The sequence below is a fragment of the Colobus angolensis genome, unplaced genomic scaffold (genome assembly GCF_000951035.1).
Source record: "Colobus angolensis palliatus isolate OR3802 unplaced genomic scaffold, Cang.pa_1.0 Scaffold56, whole genome shotgun sequence".
Classification (NCBI taxonomy): domain Eukaryota; kingdom Metazoa; phylum Chordata; class Mammalia; order Primates; family Cercopithecidae; genus Colobus; species Colobus angolensis.
The window spans coordinates 4,772,644-4,780,731 of record NW_012119154.1 but is presented as its reverse complement, the minus strand read 5'-3'; positions in this window follow the sequence as shown (position 1 = coordinate 4,780,731).

Below are 8,088 nucleotides of genomic sequence, written 5' to 3'. Positions count from 1 at the left end.
TTTATTTTGGTCACATGAAACACACACACACATCCTTAACTAATCCATTGTATTTCTTATGTGATTTGGATTTATCCATTTTCAGACTAATGACTTAAAGGATGACTCCAGGCTAAAGCAGATCATTTTAAAAGTAACTATTTACTATTAAAAGCACTTAAGGTCAGGCCTGGTGGCTGATGCCTATAATCCCAGCACTTTGGGAGGCCGAGGTGGGAGGATTGCTTGAGCCCAGGAATTCGAGAACAGTCTGGGCAACATAGGGAGACCTCGTCTCTCCAAAAAATTTAAAAATTAGCTGGGTGTAGTGACACACACCTGTAGTTCCAGCTACTCAGGAGGTTGAGCTGTGGGAGGTCAAGGTTGCAGTGAGCCATGATCGTGCCACTGCACCCTAGCCTGGGTAACAAGCAAGATCCTGTCTCAAAAAAAAAAAAAAAAAAAAACAGTGGGTGGTGTTGGGGAGGCACTTCAACACTTAACACAAATTGCTGACGTGAGAGCCTCATGTTATTTGAAATTTACAATTCCTTTTTTTTTCTCTTAATCAGAAATGATTACCCTGACTACTCTTTCTTGATGTTTTGCTTTGGATAAATGAACTGTAATATCATGCGTTTCACAGTATGGGTCCATTCAGGAGAAAGAGCCACACCATAGGTGAAGTAGAGGAGGTTTTATATAAAGAAGTATTAACTATGCTAAAAGAGTAACAATAAGATACAAGAAAACGCTATATGGTGCCCTGGGCTGAGGGAAAGTACTAAAGGAAGCACAAACTTGAAAGAGGTTCACATCTCACTGGAGAAGGTATGGTTCAGCCCACCGGGCAGCAGAGTGGTTTCCAATTCTGCTGGACCAGAGCTGGCCTGCAGCTGCTGGAAAACAAAAGGCCACCTGCCAGAGGGCAGCCTGGGAGCTGGGCTTGGGTGAGCGTGGGAGTCTGCATGGGGACAGGAGCCCCTCAGGGCACATGGGCTGCACTGGAGCTTTGGTTTCCATGACAAGAGGGCCATGGAAAGGCTATCGCCAGGCTGAGGTTGTAATGTCACAGAGGGACTGTATCCTGGGCTGGGGCAGGCTCTACTGGATGTCCCAGGACCCATATAACTGACCCCTGGTTCACTCGGGAAATGACAGGAGAGTCTCTTCCTCCTGCAGTTTCCTCCAGTGCCCTGTACAGAGAAGTTTAATGAACATCAAGCCCTACTTCAAGAAGAAATGCTTAAAAGAATTCTAGGCTGATCCCAGAGCGTACACTGAAGGTTGCATTCAGAGCTGAGAAGCAATAAATTGTTTTTTCCAAGAATACAGCTCTGTCCAATTCATTAGGGACTGTTCGTGGGGAAATAATGACAGAAGTTGCCTCATCTTACATACTCAAAGTCTGAGTTGGGTTAAGGGTTTCCTGAAGGGGTGAACTTAGTCTAGGCAGGTGTCCACTAGAGTGTTCTATGTACTAGTATGAAGCAGAAAAAAATGGAGATTGCTGTGCCGAGCAAAGTGATAAGATCGACTTACTGTTGGACACTCCAGAGCTTTAATATGCTAATGTATAATGACTTCTCTTCAAATGAATCAAACTGATAACCCTTTTTCCTTCAGGGTTATGTACCAGTTGCCTATAGCAGTTTTTTTTTTTTCCTCCAAATTCCCACATCTTCCCACATTCTCTTCTTACCATGTGATATTAAAACTCTTCCCATGGAGAATTTGGATCTGTTTTTCTTCCCCTGAAATGTGGGTGAGCATATGACTATGTTGGAAGTGATACTACCTGGCTTCCAAGGTTAGATTATAAAAGATAAAACAGCTTCTGCCTGGTTCTCTTGGGACAATTGTTCTTGGAACCTCGCCAGCATGCTTTCAGGAAGCCTAAGCAGTCACATGCAGGTTTTATGTCCAAAAGGTCCAGCTGTAGTCCCGACCAACAGCCAGAATCAATCACCATACACGTGAGTGAGTAAGTGTGCAGTTGATTCCAGCTCCCAGCCATTGAGTCGATCCCAACTTCCAGGTCTTCCCAGTCAAGGCCTCCGACACTGTGCAGCCGAGGCAAGCCAGCCATACGAAGTCCTTCCCAATTCCTGGGCCTGTAGGATCCACGAGCGTAGTACAATGGTTGTTCTTTGAAGCTACGAAGGTTAGCCTGGATTGTTACACAGTAATAATGACTGGACCACACCCTGTAGGAAAGCCTTTCTCACAAATCCCAGCTGTGTTACAGTTTTGTCCCATCCTTCAATCCTTCTTTTCACTAATATCCGGCTGTCCACTGGCTAGACCAGATATCCACTGCTCTACCGAAACGATTGCCAGTGTGCTGTGACTCTGGGAGCAAATTCTTCTCCTCTGTGTGACCCATACTGAACCGGGCACTTTCCAGATTCTTCTCCATAGTGCAAGCTATGTTCTCATTAGGTCTGGAGAGGAGAGGATGCTTGACTTAGCTCAGGTTGTTTACCCTTAGGTTTGTGTTTTGGTCACAAAGTGTAAAAAAGCGAGTCTGAGCATAGCCAGTTCTGTTTCTTCACTTTCAGAGTGACTGCCCAATGGGGTATTAGCCCTCCCCAGGAGAACTTCTCCTTCTTCCCCCTCCTCCTCTTCCCTTTCCCCCTTCGTTTTCCTCTCTCCTTCGCCTTCCTCTTCTTCTCCTCCTCCTATTCCTCTTCTTGACTCCCTCCTGCTTCTTAAGCAGTTACCAGAAGCCAGGCACAGCAACATAACTAGGTGTGAGCAGTGCTGTCATCCCCTGGTTGGTGCTGTTCGTGTTCCTTATCCCTGTGAATCCCTTTACCATTTCCCTGCACACAGGTTCCCCAGCCAGTACCTGAGTCTCTGGTTTCTTTGTCCTAGAATGGTTCTTGGGCTGCCTAGTTGCAAATGCCTGGCAGTTTACATACCTCCTTCCCCCAGTAGCCCTAAACCCTTGTGGAACTAAACCAAAACTTTCCTCTATGGGATCTGGCTTGATATAGCACTTTAGCTTGGCCCTCTTCCCTTCCCTGTCTCCTGGGAGTATTTCCTGATACGTCACTTGTGCATGAATCCTATTCTCGGGTCTCTTTCTGAGAAATTCAGCTTAAGACATTTCTAGGTAATAGGGAAACTGAGAAGTAAATTGCACAATCTCTGTAAAAAAAATAAGTGATTGACATTGAGATTTTAACCTGGCTTCCTTTAGATCTCAAATCTGCTTACCTGCTCATTACTCAATACTGCTTCCTGAAATAAGGCAGCCATTTAACACCTAGGTCTCTCCCCAGTACAGCTATAGGCAAAGCACTGCTAGGAAGAGCCAGCCATGACAAGTCAGCTGCGTGTTTATCCACCATCCCACAGTTCTTTAAAGTGAATCCTTTGAGAGCAGATCGTGCTATGTTGAAGTTTGCAGCCCCACAACACGATTATGCTCATGACTGTGCAATTTGGACAGGGTTTGGTGGGGAAGGAAAGGCTCGTCTCTGTTCCATGTGGTGTCAGCTGCAGGCCTCAACTGGAGAAAATCTGCTTCTAAGATGGCTCAGTCAGGCTGTCAAGTTGGTGCTGTCAACTAGACAATCAGCCAGGGCTGAGGCTGGAAGGATCTCTCTAGGTGGGTCTCTCCATGTGGCTTCTCATAGCAGCAGAGCCAGGTTCCAAGGGCAAGCCATCCCCAGAGAGAGCCAGGAGGAAGCTGGGTGGCTTCCGTGGGCTGGGCTCAGACGTCAGATAGTATCACTTCTGCCCTTCTCTACTGATGGAGGCAGTCACAAAGGCCCACCCATTTTTTTCAGGGGATGGGGACAGCCGTAGGCTCCATCTCTTGTTCGGGAGTGGCCAGGTTCTGGAAAAACACGTGTGATGGGAAATGTTCCTGTGGTCATGTTTTGGAAGTGCAATCTGCCATCCAGGTATCATGTTCATTCCCTTGAGTTAGCTTCTGCCAGGCATGGAAGACACGGGCATCAATAATTCTTAGGTTCCCAGCTTCTGCTCCATCATCTGAGAGGAATGCCCTGTTTGCCTTTGACCCAGTTTGGGTTGCATCTTTGTTCCAACTGCTGTGGTACGAGATTGGCTAATGTTATTGGTTTATTTGGAGTTGGGCCCCTACCTCTGCCAATCCCTGTGGCTTAGGGTGTGAGATCTGAAAGCAGATGGCTCTAAACAAGAGGATAAGAACAGGTTGAGGGTGAGGAGTAGAGCCAGAAGAAGGGGGGGTGTCCTGTCCTGAGCAGACACATTAATAGCTATCCACCATAGGCAAGAGACCCTGACCTTACGACATGCGGTCTTGGAGGCATTGCTCATAAAGACTGCTCTTCCCTCCCCTCCTCCGGGCGACCAAGAATGTGGCTCCTTGGATAAATGGGCTCCCGGCCTGCCATCCCAAGGGAGGACTTGTATTACTTTATACACCCAATTCTGCCAATGTAGCTAGAGGTTTAGGTGGAAGTTGTGGAGATTTATGATTAGAGAAACAAACCCAGCAGGTTTAGCAATAAATGAGATCCATTTCTTCTTGGAAGTTTCTGCTCTGAGAAGGTGTAAAGTTGTAAGTTTTATGATCCTTGATGAAGGCAGTCAACTCACATGTTTCTCAGAACAATCTCTTTGGTTGAACACTTCGTATTTTTGTTTTATTTTGTTTGAAATTATTATTTATTTAAATGAACAGATATCATTGTGTGTTTTTTATCATGTACAACATGATGTTTTGAAGTGTGTATCTATTGTGGAATGGTTAATCTAGCTAATTAACAAAGGAGCCCTTCAGATTTTGAAGGCCAGCATTGGCCCTAAAAAACAAGAACTGCTTGAGACCACCTGAATAAAATTTAGACTTGGGGAGGCCAAATATTCAAGACCTTTTGTAATCTGGATCCAGCTAAAAAATGATAGCCTTTATTTCCACTACCAATTTAAGCTTCAACAAGTAGAATTTAACATAAGGTTTTGAAAGCCAGGCACAGTGGCTCATGCCTGTAGTCCTAGCTACTCAGAAGACTGAAGTGGGGTGAATCCCTTGAGCCTAGGAGTTCAAGGCCAGACGAGGCAACAAGTGACATCCCATCTCCCAAAACCAAATAAATAAAAATAAAATAATGTCTTAAATATTCCTTTTCTTTTTCTTTTCTGTTTTTTGAGACAGAGTCTCACTCTGTCACCCGGGCTGGAGTGCAGTGGCACGATCTCGGCTCCACCTCCTGTGTTCAAGCAATTCTGCCTCAGCCTCCTGAGTAGCTGGGATTACAGACATGTGCCACCACGCCTGGCTAATTTTTGTATTTTTAGTAGAGACGGGGTTTCACCATGTTGTCCAGTCTGGTCTCAAACTCCTGACCTCAAGTGATCTGCCTGTCTCAGTCGCCCAAAGTGCTGGAATTATAGGCCTGAGCCACCGCCTCCGGCCTAAATGTTTCTTAATACTTTTATTTTCACCTTGGGTGGTTTCCTCGGAAATGGATTATAGATACTTTTGTTTGTTTGTTTGTTTTCTTCCTTTTTTTATATAATTGAGGAAACCCAAGAAACATAATTCTGGGGGACATAAAATTCCTAACTCAACAGGATCCCCTCAAAGTCATCAGGTGCTGCTGGAACATGTCTGTGGGATAACACGCTGCTGTAAGAGGCTGTCCATCTTCCAACACCCGACAGTCCTCACTGTGAGAAGGGTATTACATTAAAGCCAGATCTGCCTCTCTCTCATCCAGCAGTGCATTTCTGGGCTCTGGACCAAGAAGCACAATTCTACTTCTTCCCATGACCACCTTCTGGATATTTTAAGATGTTATCAGGTTCATTACACATGTTCAGCCCAAACTGTCTGTGGCCTAAGTTAGTCGTACCCAGAATCCAAACCCCACACCTTTCTGACCGTCCTCCTCAAGATCGATCTTCATTTTGAATGTTCCCTTTGAAAGGGGCGTGCTGTACTGAATATGGTATTTCTTCATTCTTTCATCAACTAGGCATTGAGCACCTAAGTGGGGGGCAGGCACTGCTTGTCATCCAGGGATCTAGAAGAGCACAGGACAGATGCAATCCCTGCCTCATGAAGTGTGTCATATCTCGAAGGAGCTGGACATGCAGAGTGTCAGGTGTTGGGGAGCTGGGTATGCAGAGTGCCAGGTGCTGCTTTGGTTTTTCCTGACCACCACTCTTTCGTCCTATTCATGCTGCCTAAAACTGTATTATCTTATTTGATTTCCACAACAAACCATGTGCCGTACAAACTGGGACAATGCCAGGCACCTGTCATCCCATACCTGTGCAGTTGTATTTATTTTATACATAAATACAGCTGTCATTTCCCTTTTATCTTGTTGGCTACCCCTCAGGATTCTGATCTGTTGAAATCATTTAAATATTGATTATGCCATCTCTTTTATTTGCCATTTCTTTGAGTTTGGGATCATTTGCAAAGTTGATAAGCATGGATTTTAAGGTTTTTGCTTTTAAATTAATTGTTGATTTTTTCAAAATGTGAAGGACAGAGGAATAAACAGTACCACACTAGTTCAAAAAGTCTCAATAAAATACTTGAATAAACAGCTAGCTATGAAGAATAAGTTCTAACGTTCTATACCAGTGTAGGATGACTACAGTTAACAATAATATATTATACAGGCCAGGCGAGGTGGCGCACGCCTAAAATCCCAGCACTTTGGGAGGCCGAGGCAGGGTGAATCACTTAAGGTCAGGAGTCCGAGACCAGCCTGGCCAACATGGTGAAACCCCGTCTCTACTGAAAATACAAAAATTAGCCAGGTGTGGTGGTGCATGACTGTAATCTCAACTACTCAGGAGGCCAAGACATGAGAATTGCTTGAACCCAGGAGGTGGAGGCTGCAGTGAGCCGAGATCATGCCATTGTACTCCAGCCTGGGCAACAGAGTGAGACTCTGTCTCAAAAAAAAAAAAGAAAGAAAAGAAAACAAAACAAACAAAAAGCCCCCATAAACCCAATAATATTTTATACAGTTTCAAATGGCTAGATAGCTAGAAGGAGGATATCAAATGATTCCAACACAAAGGAATTATAACTATTTGAGCTGATGGATACACTAATTATGCTGATCTCATCATTGTACATTAAATGTATTGAAACATCTCTATGCACCCCGTGAATATGTACAGTTATTATTTGTCAATTAAAAAAATAAATACTTGAAAGAATGAATATGTACTTTTCCCTGAAATTTTTAAAATCTGCTTTTCTAAAGTCCCATTTACTATTCTCCAAATCAATTGATCACTTTTTTCCAAAGGGTTCCTGACATTTCAGTGTAACCAGACTGGTTGTAGTTACCTGTTATTTAGAGGATTGTTCAAATTACCATATGCCCACTAATCCTCCCCTTACCCCTCTAGAAAGGAAAACTGGGTTATTTGAATGCAATATTCAATTTACCTTGGGTTGTACCAAAGAGGAGAGCCTTTAAAAAATGATCTGAAGTCCAAAAAGACATCTGCTGCACCCTTTTGTTGGTAATTTTAAAACCCTGGGCTAGTCAGGAAGATTCTATTTTTATGCTCATTGTTGAGAGATTCAGGTAACAACAGGAAAACAACCCTACAGAGTGAAATCAGATAATCCCAGACAATGGGTTGTCTGGCCACTGCCGCAGAGCTTCTGGTCCAGCCTGCAGGGAGGTAATGGTCTTCTCACAACCCTGGAGCAAGTTCCGGTTCCAAAGGCTTCACGGAGCAGAAGTTGGAGCCGTATCAAGCAGGCCTCTGATTTATGAGGGTAAGTAAGACAGGAAAATAAACATGGCTCCTGCCTGTGCTGAGCCAGGCTGTGTCGTGGGGTTGAGGCGTGTGTGCCTCTGTGTGTGTGGGCATTCCTCACGGGCACAGACGTGGCTGCCCAGGATTCTTGCAGCATGCAGTGTTGGTGAGGTAAAATTCTGAAACCAAAGATTGTTTATAATCTTGCTGTTACGGGGACTGACAGGTTTTTTTTATTATCAAAATTAAAACTTCTTTATGTCTCCCAGGAACTGTATGGACTCCTCATGCACCATGGTGTGTGGGAGTGGATTCGGCTTTGTCGGCCTGGAGAACAAGCAGTCTGGAAATACTTAGAGAAATTAGATG